At 48.2% G+C, this 16,897-nt stretch overlaps 1 protein-coding gene across 1 annotated transcript in view; it reads left to right on the forward strand.

Moving 5' to 3' along the window:
* LOC119442092 (sucrase-isomaltase, intestinal-like) overlaps positions 1-16,897 on the forward strand; it is an 81,876-nt gene that overhangs the window by 10,991 nt on the left and 53,988 nt on the right.

Here is a 16,897-nt window from a genome sequence, read left to right on the forward strand (position 1 = left end):
TGAGCGATGAGGAAGGTCATATGGTAGTGAAGCGCCCCTGATAAACCCTGACAAACTTTTGTCACTCGCGGTTCCTAATTTAGTGCACTGCTCCCAAAGCGCGAGTATTTTTGCATGCCACTCCCTTCGAAATGCGACCGCCGCAGCCGGGAATTCGAACCGCGACCTCGCGCTCTAAAGTACAGAATGCCAAAGCCGCGTTTGTTCGCCAGGTGCTGTATTGTGTGACGGGTTCTTTTCCTCCAATCCAATTCTATTCGTTTCCTATCATCCGTCCCACCGAACGGCCGATCACGGTGACAGCGAGAAGGGGGGGGGCGACTTCGCGTGATACAATGATGAAGGGTAAAAAGAAACGGGAAGTAAAAACAAAAAGAAACGTTAATTATACTGTTTTAATGAAATACGGCCCTAGGAGGCATTGTATGTAACAGTGCAGATCTACGGTATCTGTACTGAAAGTCCCGAAGGCTATGTAATGGACCAATTCCGAAGCCGGCGATATACGATCGAGTCAACAAAGGACGGACAGCATTGACAGTGAAGTAGCGTTAAGGAGTTCTAGAAACATTCGACACAAAGTTAGGAGACGCTATCTTTAGCGTCGAGCGGCCATGGTTTAGCTATCGCGCCAGTGTAACCGTTGCGCAACATGCAGCCACGCGGAAGCGCTTATAAGTCTGACGCATCGTTTCGTACAGCGTAAAAAGAAGCATTTTCCTTCTCTTGTTCCCCGTTATTCCGCTGATAGCCAAGTGTTACTCATCGCATTATTTGTAGTTTTATTAAGCTCAACGGGCGCCCGATGTCGACGAAACATTCGTGAGCGCTCTGTGTGTTTGCGTCATCCACTTTCTATGAACTGGCGGGCCGGGCACCCTCGCTGTGTGTGCTTATCGCCCGCCTCGTATGTAGCAACGCCACGTAAAGTGCCAGCACTCGATTTAGCACTCGAACCCACGACCGTTGGCGTTACTTAAGGCGAAGTTAATACGGCACAGTTAATTAAGATAGAGTTAATTAAGGCACTCGAACCCACGAGCTTTGGTGGGAGAACACAAGTAAAAGGAAGTAACAACGCATTCGAGTCAGAATGTCAAGTAGTTTCATGAATGCCCCGTGATATACATATATACATGCAAGAGAGATGATATACTATTCAACCGCCAAAGTTGCTCAAACCAGGTCTTAAGTTCTTTACTTAATTATTTCTCTGATTTTCTTTAGAAATGCAGAGCGCAAACAAAGTTATGAGAAAATTTTCTCTCACAGCCCATGTCTTTTATCTCAAATCAACGCAGACTTTAAAAAGTACAAAGCGATATCAGTGTTTACATTATGAAGGGGATGTAACTTCGCTGGTGCCGCTCTTTACGGGCAGCGCAGTGGCACCTGCGCGATGCCATTACAGGCCTCGCACAGAGTGTTAAAGCTTATAAGGGAGCCAGAAATATTGGCGCGCGCGCGCGTGTGTCACATCCGTGTATAGTCACACCCGCGTATAGTTAGAACACCGCCCGAGGAGTTCAAGCCCAGCGCTAAACCTTGCTATGGCTGTCAGTGCTTCTTCGGTCGAAACTGCAAATGTTTTTCGAAGCTCGTTTTTCCCGAATATTCGTAGTAGATTCGGTTCGGAAATTTCCCTATTGGAAAAAAACCTTAATATAAATCATGATACAACCATTGTGCTACTTCGAATAGGGCAACAATTGTGTATATTATGACGTTTTGGTTGCTTTTCGCCACATCCGAAGATACAGTCGATTGGAGTAATTTACAAAAGAAATCCACAGGTAACATTGGCGGCAAGCGTCTTGTTACACATGTAACTGCATGACACCTGCCGCAGCAGTAACCCTGTAAATTGCTCTAGGTGTGTAGAAGCGTACTTTCCCCCCTTTCTTTTTTCTTTCTTAATTATAAATTTCGCCCTGCCACATTAACGTTGAAGCATCTTTCTATTCAGGCTTGTAAAAACGGCGGCTATTTTTTGCATTGAAAGTGCGAGCAGAGCATGGCCGCCTCACGGCATAGAATGACCCTGCAGCCGTTCTCAAAAAAAAAAAAAAAAAAAATCTTGCAGCAACGTCGCAACGCATACCTCTAGCTTTGAGTGAGATCGCAGTCAGCGACACCGGCGAACAATGCGCATCCATCTTGCCCGTCGGCGCCTGCAGAGGGTGATTGATCGTGCACAGAACCTAACGGCACATTTTTGCGAACCTTGTTCCAATACGCCGCCAGCCAAAAATTTGGTTGAGCCGAAGGGGGGAAAAGAAAAAAAAAAGAAAAAAAATGCTAATTGCTCGCGAGGACAAACTAGTTTTTTAAAGCATGTGCCAGATAGCGTAAAATAGGACGTAGTACAATAAATAAAGTTAAATAATCCTAAGGCGGTACTGTTACTGGACTGGGTATAATAATGCATGCTATAAGTTCACGGCTTCGTAGAACTTATGGAAAAAAAGAAGAAAAGAGAACGTAAGCAGTTAATTGGAGCATAGTCATAGCGCTGAATGCACGATTTGTTCGTTTGGAAACGTGCATTCGCCTATTGATGCTTGCATCTGCGCAGACCCAGGACTTCGGCGTTCTCACGGTGTTCTGGAGGGGGAATGGAGAGAGAGTTGCAATGTGGTAGGGGCGGGCGTACCGCAAGGGCGATTCCGCACGCCCACTTTACGATGAAACCAATAAAGCTTGCGACCAGAAGCTACGGATAGGACAGCGTGAGCAGCGACTCGCAAGGCGGTGCGATAGTGCACCTGTTGCCCTTTTAAAGCGAAGCTTTATATGCCCAGGCGAAATCGTATATGGCTAGGCGAAATCGCCTGTGCACAGAAAACGATCATCATCAGCATTGGCCCGTAGCGTCGTCGTCTTCTTCCGCAGCTGGCTCCGTTGTCACTCGTCATTTCATTTCACTTCTCTTCTGTCGTCGTAATGGGGAGGCCGGGTTTACGGGGGTATAGAGCCATTGTTTAAGGGGGTATGAACCATTCATTGTCTTACGTAACGGAGACATTTAATTTTGAAGCAATTTAATTTCGAAGAATCGCAAGCGGCAACGGCGGGCGAATGCTGCTAACCAGGCCCCCGAGCAAACTCGAGACATCGAACGCAAGCGACAACGGCGGAATGCGGGCATACCGTCAGTGATGTCGTTCTCTCCGTCGCAGCCGAACGTGTGTGTAACCTCATAATTGAGAAATACTTTAATGAACCCTCGGGATTAACCCAGTGATAAACACCGGGGCCGCACATTTCAGCTTCGCTGGTTAACCATCTTCACGGAGTGGAAGGGCCAACGAATTTCGTCGGCGCTTTTTTATTTCTTCTTGCAAATTCTTGGAATTTCTTTCTTCCCTGCACTCGTTTCTTTCTTCTTGCAAATATGTCACTTATGATTATTGCGTCGAACACACACACACACACAGAGAGAGAGAGAGAGACAGAGAAGAAAATATAGGGCGCTTAACAATAGACCCCAGGTGGTCAAAATTATTCTGGAGTCCCACACTATACGGCGTGCGTCATACCAGAACGGGGTTCTGGCACGCAAAACCCCAGAATTTATATTTACTTGCGCCCTCGCTTGCACAAAGGTAGCAATGTTGAGGCGCTTGCTGTTAACATACTACGCTTGCTGTTAAATAATACCAGTTGAGCGCGATGTGGGTGCTTTATGAATCAGCTGAACTGCCAAATAAATTCTGGTGTTTTACGTACCAAAACCACGATATGATTATGAAGCACGCCCTACTGGGGGACTCCAGATTAATTTTGACCACCTGGGGCTCTTGAAAGTGCAATAAATGCACGGCAGACAGGTGTTCTTGAACTTCGGCGCCATCAAAATGCAACCGCCGCGACCGGGATTCGATCCCGCGCCCTTGAGCTTTAGCAGCGCCACGCCCAAGCCTCAATGCAACCACGGTGGGTGGTTTCACTGCCACCAATAAGAAAGGAATGTATTTACTGTGAAGAAAAGATCATGACATCCATCAGAATGCCCATTTATTGATGTTGGCGTTGATTCTTTCCGATACGACATTATTTATTTACAATGCGCGCGCACACTCATCTCCCTCGTTCACAGCAATCGTGTGATGTGTTCGTGAACATTCGCATCCACAGTTTCGTTGGGATAAATCAGCCACACAGTAGCAGATTCTGAGGTTCAAATTGTTACGAACGCGTGCGCAATATTACCGCAAGCTAAAAATGTAGCATTTGCACTATGGTGTGTCTATTAGATTAAACTTTTTCTATGAATGGATGGATGGATGTAAAACATTAATGAACGTCCTGAGGTACGCGACTCAGCGCGCAGCGGGCCGCTACCACGTTGGGACAGTCAGGCCATGCCCGACCGCCGCATCGTAGGCCCTCTGGAAAACTTTTTCTAGTTAAAATGATATTAACGCAGCACCATAATCGAGTGCGTTTGGCAGTTAACAAACTAGATGCATGCTACAGTTCAGCCATTAGAGACAACCCTGCTGGTAGAGGCAGCCTTATCAGTATTCATACAAAAAAAAGAAGCAAAAGAAACCCGGCGCACGCACGCACGCACGCACGCACGCACGCACGCACGCACGCACGCACGCACGCACGCACGCACGCACGCACACAAACACATACACACATGCGTGGGAAAGGTAAGGTATGGTGAAATGGGACAACAGATATATGCTTTTGAGTGTCCATATAATTGCTATCGCAATAAAAGTCAACGCCTATAGTTCACGTGGCCTAGCCGTATGCAGTCGTACACATGCAGTCGTACGCATGCAGAACGTACACCAACGGTCGATCATCCTTTCTCAACACTTTATCGCTGTGATATTTGTTTGCGACGGCCGTTCGAACTTTGCACTGCTTAAATTGTCACTTTCAAAGAATTATATTGAGGCAAAATGAAATTATGAGAAATGGGCACTACAAACAAACCAGCATATAAAGTCAACAGAGAGTGAATGATATCGTCAAAGAGGAGACTCCGATTACGTTTCCTTAATGTATACTACGACAGAGTGCAGAAGAAACTTTCCGCTATTCCGTGGTTGTCCGCTGAAGCATAGCTTTCCAGCGAAATTTTGACCTTCTCTGCATCAATTTAGCTGCCTTCAGCTCGCTATTTCTGCTCGCTCAACGCGCCTTGCATTGTACCGCGCGCAATGTATACATTGATCGTTCGCACTAACGCCCCTACTGCATGCTCTTCTTGAAGCCAACGACCAACCGGCACGACCGACTTTGTTAGCTGCGCTATATAGGGTTACTTGCGTGCGCGTGCGCAGGGAGTGTCTGTCTTCATTCCTTATCATTCCACCCCTTATTCCCGTTTCGAAATCTCAGCGTAGCCAAAGGGATGCGACCCTGATCACGTTTCTATATGCCTTAATAGTGTTTTACTTTTCTTATTATAGTTCTTAGGCCACTCCACCGGTCTCATATTTACGTTCACGTTAGGCGCTGTGACCCTCAGAGGCAGCTCAATGGTATCAAGTCCACAGAGTTCAGGTATTGAGCCAGCTAGCTGCGTTGATACGTTATAGGATGTTCTCGGTTACTTTCCACTCCAGGCGCACAATCTTAATGCCCCTCCCCCCCCCCCCCCTTTCCTAAAATGTCCCCAACTGCAGGGTAGGAAACCAAATGAAATCTTGGCTGAACTCCCTGCCCTTCCCTCTCTCCCCTCCGTCCTGCAATTTCACTAACGCCGCTATACAAACAAGTGTTGAACGCTAACACATAGGAGCTGCTGTTTATCTTCTCCAGCTTACTTCAGAACACACTGGTCAGGCGAGCTGCCGATGCAACGACAACAGCGCAAACGTTTAATCGCGTACATGATATAAACGTAAATAAAGAACCTAGAGGGGCCGCATTGGAAAGGGCGAAAGATGGCGCGAGAGGTGTGGCGAGCAACTCAAACGTGGGCGTGTACAAATAAGGAGGGTCAGATTAGAGGGAGGAAGAACGAGGCGGCACACGCACTAGCACACATACAACGGAGACCACACGCGCACTCGGAGCTACTTACAATTTCTCATTGAGCCCCGTATAGCTCTGCGGAGGAAGGTCACATAAACACATTTGTTGAACACGAAACGCGCGGGCGGTGCTTCTCCAACGCCAAGAAAGAACGTCCCACAGCACACGGAGCGAGTTTTGGCGCGTACCAAACGCAGCCTTTAGAGACAGGATTAGTAATTATGCTAAACTGAAGCTAAAAACGGAAGAGAGAAAGAGGGGGGTGCAGCGCTCAGCCCTGCTAACTCTAAGTATGCGACAGCATACTTAGATTGTGACGTCTCGACAGCTGCGCGCATGCGTCCTGGCACGCACTCATTTATCTAAGTGACGTTTTTATACCTCGTATCTTTTATACAAACTTGCTATTTCGTGCACACAGTGACGCGCTCGGGTACGGTCAACGCACCCCGAGTTTTCTGTTACATATCTCCAAAGTGAGTGAAGTCCGCCAATAATGCTATAAAGGAAGGCACGACCGATTCTGCGATCGAATCTATTGTCTTCCAGCACAGCAGCTGAATGCTCTAACCATTGGGCCCCGATCGCACGCACGCTTCTCTCGTGCCAAAGTCACTTTTTTCAAACGTCATGAGTGTGCGTCGCGTGCGAGTTTATCGCATACTTTTCTCGTGGCAGGTAGCGTTTTGCGACACTGTGTTAGAGTATACTGCGTGCCATCGGGATTGGACCATATTTTCTGCTATAGTTACCTCCAGAGTGGTTGAAGTCCTCCTATAATGCTATCGCATTAAAAGGAGCTTTGTCGGCACTGCTCACGCTGGCAGGTGTTGCGACTTCGGGGCGGAGGACGAGAGACGGACTCTTTCAGCAGATGAAGAAGAAACGAAAAGCTTTATACGATATTTACAGATAGTGGATAATAGCGTACATGTAGCTGTAAGAGTGCATCAGACCGACAGGGCTGCTGGTGGCGACTCTCTGTCCTAACAATGGGCCGGTTCTGGCAGCTCCCGTCGCCTCGATGATGGGCACGTAGTATGGCACAACATAGGCTGGAATGAGAGTTGGAGGAGGACGAAGCGAGAGAGACGAAAGGCAGGGAGGTCAACCAGACTCACGTCCGGTTTGCTACCCTACATTATTAATCTCGTTCCCCTTAGGTTAAGGCTATAAGAGGCAAAATTTTGCAAATATTTTCAGCTTAGTTGAATGCGACGGCGTTCCACAAAATATCGCAGAATATATGCAAGGTGTTCTTTATATTGGGATTTATTACTATTTAAGTATACATAACAATGATGTTGTGAAATGTGTTCTAGTTAAATAGTGACTGTTATTCCGAACAACGTTCCACATATGCACCTATACCTATCATGCGGAACACTGTTTCGCACAACTTCACCTGGAACCATGTTTAAATATCCGTATATATAGTCGGTGTAGTCATAAGCGTCCCCGCGGCAGTGGTTAGACCGCGACTTGAACGCCCCAGGGAAGTTCTACTTCCTGGTTGGCCGTCTTGAGCTGTATAGTGTAAACTACACGGACAGCCCGAGTGCTTCCGCGTCTTCGTCCCGGCGGCGCAGTGCAGCAAGACGTTTACAGCACCAGGCTCAATGAACTTTCTCAAGATCCATTGTTTGGTCATGGTCACCGTCATGGCTTTTCTAGTTTCACTTCGGCGCTGTCATATCCGCCTCTTAATTTCTATAGGTCATTTCTACCGCTTTTGGTCATGACTATTACTGTGCAAGTATCATTTCCATATAGTCAGTGTATAGCGACGGTTAAAAATCACCATATGCTTCACTCTCTTCGTCTTTGTCGTTCGGCGTGCGTCGTCGTCCTCCCGCGTATCTATTGGTGTCGCGCGTTTCGCGAACCGCAGTACATTCACGCCTATGCTGACCTTAGAAGAACTAACTTACTCGAAAGATAAGGGCTGAAATCTCTATTCCGGGTCATGAATAAGCATACAGCATAGGCCGTGCATCACTAGCTATAGCTAGAGCGCGGTCTTGGCTTTATTAGCTCGCGCGTCCGTTGACGGACGGCGTCTGGCGAGATTGCGCGACATGGCGCGTGCTCACTCGGGTGAAACGTGATTGACGCCCTCTGTAATCATTCCGCGTGCTTAATTCGCTCCGTCTCCTTCGCATGCCGAACGGACGCATCTTCATTTCACTCAGAGAGCTCCAAAGAATGCATACACGCGTATGTGCGCGCGCGATGAGGAGTTCCGAAAGTATGTCAGTCAGCCGAGAAGTGTGCACGGGGGACGAGGCGCTCTGGGCGTCCGTGACGAGCCTGCCCAGCGCCGCTCACGAGCGCTTCTAATCGCGGATGGGGCCACGGTGCGAAAAAACGGGCGACCTCCCGTCCAGCCACACCCAACGGAGAACGCGAGAGAGAGCCGGAGGGCGAATAATAAGGCGCGTGGAAAAAACGGCCGCCGCAGTTTGTGGTCGCAGAAGTGCATTGAAGCATGGTCTCAAAATCGTGCCTTGTGGCCCCGAAGAAGATGCGTGTTTGCAGAGCGGTGCGAGCAAGGGTCACACACATGTGTGAGCGTGCGCGTTGCGTCAGAACGAGTTGAGGTCGTTAAAGCTGGCCGCCCCTTGATAGTGCCGCCTACATGCATGCAGATTGCGGCAAAGGTCCTCGCGCCGCAGTGTGTGTGTGTTTGTGTGTGTTTTTGTGTGGGCGTGTCTGCCTGTGTAGCAGTTGAGATGGAGGCGCGTTAGAGAGGGGGTGCCGTTTAGGGTGTCTTGAAATTCCATGGGTAGGCGAGGATCAAGATGGACGCCTCAATTGGGCATGATAAGACAACATGATAACCACTCCTTGATTTCGCTAAGCGTTACCGATCTGAAAATTATGGACGAGAATTGAAGACGGCAGAAAAAAATCGGAATGACGACGTGCTACGGAAACGAGTAAATCTCGCACGCATGTTCGCGCAAGAGTGAGGTTCTCTCCGGCGACATTTCATAGCGGTCTCTCTCATAGCTCGGGGTTTCGTTCGGACGTTAAATTCAATTGATAAATCGATCTATATAGCACGTTTTTTTATCTCGCGCACGCATCTTCTTTCAACTTTCTTGCCTTTTTTTGTTGTTCACATTCAGTAGTGCGCTAGGATGCCATTAATGAATGTTCGTCTTATGATACATCTAAACTTCCAATATATTAGCACCACGGCATGATGATGACACTGTAGTGCGCGAGTAGGCATACCTCTGTTCGATTCTCTGTTTTGCGTAATCAGACAGAATATGAAGACATGAAACAGGTACATATACTGTAGCTGCACAGGTATCTCTAAAGCACGCATACCTCTTAATGGGATAGCGCAGGATATTCAACGGCTTCTTTGAATTTGTTATATTTCTTACATTTGGCGTGCACTCTTTGGCCATTGAGTATGCCGCTGTGGCACAAAGAGTACAGGAGACTTAAATGTATATTTGCGCATTTCTGTCTGCAAACACCTCTTCTCACCATTGTTTATTTCAGTCATGAAACATTGCCTTCGCCCTCATGATATATTCTCTGCATCGAAGTCTCACATTGCATCTGCGTGAACTGCTGTTTGAATTTCGGCACAGCTTATCAACGCTGTATAGTGCATAAACATCGACATTGCATGACATTTAGGTTGAGACCTGAGCAGTGCGTAAAATTAAACACTAAATTGAATTACATGCTGCATTCGATGAAAATAAAGGCAAAAGTGAAAATTGAACTAAGTTCTACGGCATTTAGTTAGACGCTTTGTGAAGGCTTCTCTTCACAAAGATTCCAAAATGTGCGTTGGGTGTGCTCATTTACTCATGTAATTTCTGTATACCCATCCGACGATCAAGTATTATGGAAAAGCCGACGGCTTTAGTTTCCATCATTTACAATATCACCAAATTACTGCGGCACATATGATTGGTGTCACCAGATCGATCGTCGACCCGAGCGGCACCGTGCTTGGTCGTTACTTGGTAAACGGACCACCATGTGAACGACGAATGCCGATGGCCTCCTTCTGCAGCGGAATAGTTAAGGCGTCCGCCTTGAGCAAGTAAGCGGCCCGCGGTAGGAGGTGTCCCCCTGCATCCGACCTTAATAAGCACTGTTAGTTATCGAGAAATTAAAACAATAAGGCTTGGATGCTCTTTCACAATATCGCGACGCTCGAGTGGAACCTTGTGCGTCAGCCAATCAGGAGAGCGGCCGTGCGTATGCACGTGTCCCTGCGCCGCCTAGTACCTCTTACGTCAGAGCGTCGTCTACTCAGTCTCGAATACGGTCTCGAGCGCCAGAGGGCAGCACTTCGCAACCTGCACTCGAGTGCAATGCTCTCAAAATCCTTCTCAAATGTTTGCCAATCTGAGCAACTCATGCATCAAAGACAGCGAATCTGTGCATATAGGAGAGTTCTCGCACCCTTACGAAGTCCTAAGGGTATATTTTGACCAATGTTGGGGGTGACTTGATCAAGCGCACACTAGGGCTGGGGCAGGTGCGTCTACTCCTCTAGCCCGGATGTGGCTGCGCATGGCTGTTCGCCGGGCTGATTGCATACACCATACGCGGCCGCACGCCGTATCTTGGAGGTAATCTGCAGCGAATGCAAAGTCTAAGGGCGAGCCAAGATGGCTGATGGCTTCATAGGGGCTGTGTTCCCGCGCGACTTGTGATGGAGGTCTCTTAATCTCAATTTTCCGAGACACGCTTAAGCGAGAGGCAGCACGAAGCGTTCGGTCCCCGCATGCCGGCGCTCTTCATCACGCCAGTTTTGTGACAGTGAGTGTTCGTGGTCATCGAGTGAGATCTGTTTATGTTCGCCTGTGCGCACGTGGCACCATGCTTGTTAATTTAAATAGTTAGCGAATGTTTACTGCAATTGATACGACTGAGAAAACTATGAACCAGTACTTCGTGTAGGTGTCAAATACTTTTCCATCGCTATCAATGCTTCGCCTTTCGCGCGAAATTTCAACTTTTATTATTGTGGATACGCAATTTACTAATAGAGCTTAACGTAATATTTGTTTCTAGCGCCCCTTTAACGACGGCATCGTTAAACGAAAAAAAGAAGAAAAGAAAGCGCAGCAGTTACGTTGATGTTGCAAGCAGGACTCCAACAGCACAAAGGTAGAGTGGCTCGTTGACCCCTTTCGCTTGATGAAGCAGGACCACATGCGGCGTTTTTTATCGGGGTTTCGCATGGGCGCTCAACAGAGTTCTATGGTCTCCAAACGCACGCAACGTTCTCTTTGGGCTGTTTGGTTCTCGTTCCCTTCGGTATAACCTTTGGCGGTCCAACTGCTGAAGCGCTGAGTTACTGAGCAGTTTATGTGCCGTTGTTCAACAAATAATGTCCTGTTATATATATCTAGATGCTAATTATGTGTGGAAAGGTGGAGAGATTAACCAGAGGTACGTCTGGTTTGGCTTTCCTGCATGCAGGGAAGAGGTAAGGGTATATAAGGAGAAAGAGAGACATAATAAACCACGCACATGCATGATACAGCGGAGCAACGGTGTAGCAGGCAGCGTTCCCAAAGTGTATTATGTAGACCAGCGGACAAGCTATGTTATAAGGTGTAGTATAACACGAAGCCTTGCGCCACAGTTATCAACTCCTGCTGTAAACTTTACCCATGTCGATGTTATGCCTAGTATCTGACGCAATATTACTGAAAGATCAAGCCCACAGATATTAGCGTTGTTTAATTTGGACAGTACTGCCACTGCCTTTAAATTAATGAATTGTGAGAATTTGCGCCTTTATAAAATATACCGAACAGTTTACGTCTTAGGAAGTCAACAGCTTTCGTCCGATGTTATTGCCACAGAACGCACGTGTTCACAGAGTGCGTCGAGAAGCCTATAAACTGTAGCGTTTTGTCTTGCGTCTCACTTTGATATATTCTTTGTCCTGTTCCATACTTAACACGCTTTGGAGCTTCGCGTGAAACTTCCGTAGAGAGCCGCACCTCTACTTCCTTCCCGAAATAGGCTTGAACCACCATTTAAAGTGTATTATTTCTTTTATTCCGTCCCGACCTTTCCTTGGCATATCGTTCCTAGCTCTGCGCATTGTACACGATGAACAGTTTGTATATTAACCTCTCATCAGTTCACACAAAATCGCGACCTCATTCAATAGACACTGCCTCTGACCTTCAGTGTATTCCCGACGACACCAGAGTTGGATGCCCTGCTACACACGCTATGTAACTCTTGCATGGAAGCGAACCGTGTGCAGCAGCGTATAGGCTTGCTTATTGGCCCCCGACACACCTTGCACCTATATAGACACAACAGCGCGGTCAAGATTCTCAACGTAGTATGCACACAGCTGACGTCAGATTCGCTTGAACGGGGAACAGGATGGAGTTCTAATTCATGGGTCTTCCCAGGCACGTCGCCCCCGGTGACAAAATAATTTAGTGCGTCGATGTTGCACGCGGCTTATGCTTACTTGTATTATTATTGCTTTTGCGTTCAAAGGGCACGTCTGAGCACCTCCATGAATATTTGCATTGGACAAAGTCGAAGTGCAGTGCGTCCGGAACACGAGACGAATGCTTGCAGAGGTGTCAGCAATCGGAAGCGTCGGTGGCAACATAGCGCTGAAACCTTGCATTCAGATGCAAGTGCATGATGCGTCATCACGGTGGCAGACGGCACCGGGTTGCATCGAATACCGGCGTTAAATGACCTCTGTGCGCCTCGGACTGTGAACTGCGCCGCTTCTAGTGGACAGGCACTGTTAAATTGTTTTGATCGCTTACATGCTGGGAAGAGTTGCCGATGCATATTTAAAGCAACGCGGCTGTTTGTATATATATATATAAGGTGTAATTGAGGACAATTCGTGGCTGGCGCGGTGAAAATTATTACCGCAAAGGTGCCGAGTAAAATGTCAAATAACGCATTTATCCGAAGGTAATCATACAGTACCCACAGTTATACATCGGTAATTAATATCCGCTTGACGAAGTTTTGAAGTTAAACAAGGACCAACCCACGACGCTACTTCGACTTCCTCAATCAATTAAATTGTGCCGTTTGACGGCCCAAAACTGCACCGTATTATGTGGGATGCTTTAATGAAGGGCCTCGGAATAATTTGCATTCCCTGAAAAAGGTGTTCATATTTAAAGCTTTTGGTGTAGTAACATTGACACAGATATACAGGTAAGCACGAAGATATATTGTCTTTATTGCACGGAAGGCGATGTTGCAACCATACAGAGATGCAGGACTGGTACCAGCAATTATTTTTGGTAACACACGAACGTGATTACAACATTTACGTATTTCTGCGCAAAACGCATCATGCTGATGCTGAAATCATTCGATGCGAATATAAGCTGTCGCGAACCTAATCCAAATGGCACATACCGGAAGCGATACCTTATATTGATGTGGTAGAATGGGATTCACGGGCATTGCTTCCCAGAAACCCCTACACCTAGGAAACATACTCAGAAAAAATTGGAGGACCAGAAACCCCTAGATCGAGGAAACATACTCTGAAAAAAGTTGTCGCAGTTTCACCTGAAAGGCGAAGCATCAATTGCGATAGCAAATCTGTAGAGAGCTGTACGGAGTAATGATATTAGCTCTATCAGCTGTATAAACTTGGACATGCAGCAGGACCGGAAACACGCAGAACTGTTGTCGACGCCGTCGGCGTTTTGCCCGCGTTCGCACAAAATGTGTGCAGCGTTGGTGACTTGCCGGAGCCTCTGATATAAATAGGCACTTGGTGCCGCCGCTAAACTCTCGCTTCCCTTCCCCTCCAACCCTCTCCCCCCACGGCCTTTCGCGCGTCGGAAGAAGGCGTGTTTGCTCTACATATATGGTGATTGTAAAGGAGGAAAGAGACGCCTACTTCTGCAGCCCTTAAGGGAGCACGCCGCAGAACGCGCGTTTTCTCCGCCGATATGATAAGTGGTTCTTGAGGGAAAGGGAAAGGGTTGGCGCTATCTTCTGCAGCCCTTGAGGGAGCACGGCTCAGCACTCCCGTGAAAGCGCGCGTCCCTCGCACCCTCTCACTCGCACATACAACGTTCGGCGAGCGGCGACCCTTCTTTCGCTCCCACTTACCCCTCCCCGTTGGCGCTGAGCCGTGCTCCCTCAAGGGCTGCAGAAGATAGCGCCAACCTTTCCCTTTCCCTCAAGAACCACTTATCATCGGCGACGATTTCATCTCCATTGACGTCATACGGAACCTCACGGCGACGGCAGAAATCTGCTTTGGAGTGTCCATATAATTGCTATCGCAATAAAATTGGAGGACGCTTAAACTTCCCCCGTTGACGGGATAGCATTCAAAGATCTCTGACTGCGTCTCACGCTTTCCGGCAACTGCAGCCTATGTAACGTTAATGCTTACCGGGAAAAGCTGGCGGCGAACGCTATGCACGTATGCGAGCTTCCTGGTAGAAATACGGCCTCTTGCATGGGCCGATCCTGGAGGAAATGCACAGCCGCGCTAACAAAATTGCATCATTTTCAGGTTTTACAGCGAAGCTGTTAAGGGCTCACTCTTCGATGGTCGCGTCCGGCAATAGAAAAAAAAAAAACCCTCTCATTGGCCTTATGCTGTATGTGCGAGTGAAAGCGCGTGAGGGCGAAGGACACGCGCTTTCACGGGGAGCGAACGCACGGCGGAGAGCAAACGCGACTCCCCAGTGGAAGGGGAAAGGTGGGCGAGGAGGGCATCGAGGCACCTAGGCAGGTGCCCGCTCTCCCACTGCAGCGCATGTGCGCAGCCCTTCCGGCCTCTGCCGCCTATGCGCCGACTATCTCTGGGCTCTCGCCCGCTTCTCCCCTAACAGTGGGCCTCTTCGATTATGCAATCTCGGACTGTCCGCAAACCATCCGCGGCTTCCGGTCTGACTAGCCCTGACAGAAGAGTGCGTCACAGTCACGTGATCCAGCTGCCGGGGACTGTCCGAGATTTCGGTCGAAGCGCCGCGACCGGAAGTCACTCTCCTGGCTGCCGTCGTCTGCTCTTTGCTACTTGTAGATAGCCCCCTACCTAGCGTTTTCATTAGCGTGGCCTCTGAAACGGCGCAGTCTTAGAGGCGTACGTCGCCGACACAACCATGAAGCTAGCACAGTGTAATCGTAGCCTGAGCGCGTAGAACGTTTTCGCAAAGCGCAGTTTATTACGTTGCGCTAGCCAGCTCATTGCCTGAGAAATTTAAGTGGAATTCCCACACGGACGTAAGCAAAATCGTGGTGGTGATGAAATATATTTATTGGCCCTAAAATTGCTGTGGAGAGGCTCCGAAATCATGGTCGTGCCACGTCGCTGTTCATGCAGAAAGCATCCGCCTACATCCTCAAAGCTCGCGAGACCGTCTGCTAATTAAAGGCCTGACGCGTGAGAGAGCGCGTGTACACCGTCTACTAATCCTGCACGTCAAAAATCAAACGCTCGAACTTGGTAGCAGAAGGGATCAACATATATGTCAACAGCAATCCGCGAAGCTCCTATTGTATACCACCCCAGCTACCGGCGTGAAATAGCGCCGCATTCAATATAGGGTTCCTTGCACGTACGCTACTTTCACTTACCTGAAAAGCAAAATTTAACAAAAAGCAAAAGCAAAAAAAAAAAAAAAACACGACTAAAGCTACAGCAATTAGACGGCTCGTAAAAAACTTGCATGATGGCACACAAAGCACCGATGTAACAGAAGCGATAACTCAATGCACAGTAGTTGCCGTCTGGAGCGTGCAAAGTACGCAGAAGCATACGGAATCTTTCACAACATGGCGTCAAACACCGCACGCGTCTTTTTAAGACAGCCGTCGTCTGCTAGCTACTTGCGCTTGTCCGTGCAAACATCTGCTGACAGCTCCAACAGTCCGCGGGCAGTCCGGAACTTCCGGTCCATGAAAAAACGAATGCGCTTCTGACAACACTCGGACTGGTGGGCGGAGCTTCGGAAGCTGTCCGAGCAAAATCGAATGCGGCACAGCAGTCCCAAGCAGTCCGGGACTGTCAGGGACTGATAATCGAAGAGGCCCAGTGTCGACAATGGTGGTGTAATGCAGTAATGCGTTAATGCTGTAACGCGCTATAAGCCTCACGTCGACAACTACGTTTAGCCGTTCCGTCACGTAGCCAGCGTTTTGACAGCGGTTGTGTGCGGTCACACAAACAACGAGCACAACTGTTGTCGACGGCGGCGGCAATATCTACCTTGGCGGCGGCGTTTGGCCGCGTTCGCACCGAACGTGCGCGGCGTTGGTGACGTGTTTATGAAGAACGTGCCAACCATTGCCGTACTCCCTATGGCGGTGTACCGTAGCGACCATAAGGCCATGGTCACTGTGGTCCCCAAATTAATAAAAACCACCGGGTCATATATGTTTCTCATGATTTAATACTTCAAATAACCAATTACACCATCACATCTTAATGGTCATAATTGGAAATACATGATTCCCACCATAGTACAGCTTCGCTGGTCTTCCATCTCCACCCCAGTGGAAGGGCTGACAGATTTTTGCTATCGTTTCGCACTTTTATTATTTCAGTCTGAGAAGATTTAACATAAAAGGCATGCGCTGTCGGTGTTTTGTATCATAACATTTGTTTGAGGGCTGTCATTCTCAAAATTCCGAGGAATAACTTTGTCAAGGAGGAGGAGGAGGAAATAAGAGAAAGGCAGAAGGCAGGGAGGTTAACCAGGATAACGTCCGGTTGGCTACCCTACACCGGGGGAATGGGAAGAGGGAACACAAAGATGACAGGGAGAGAGAGGAGGGAAGGAAAGAGTGTAAGACAAGGTATGAGCTACTTTAGTGATAGAGTGGTGTGGCAATATAACCCGCATATAACGCATGCCGAATAGCAAGGCGTGACATA

The sequence above is a fragment of the Dermacentor silvarum genome, chromosome 2 (assembly GCF_013339745.2).
Source record: "Dermacentor silvarum isolate Dsil-2018 chromosome 2, BIME_Dsil_1.4, whole genome shotgun sequence".
Classification (NCBI taxonomy): domain Eukaryota; kingdom Metazoa; phylum Arthropoda; class Arachnida; order Ixodida; family Ixodidae; genus Dermacentor; species Dermacentor silvarum.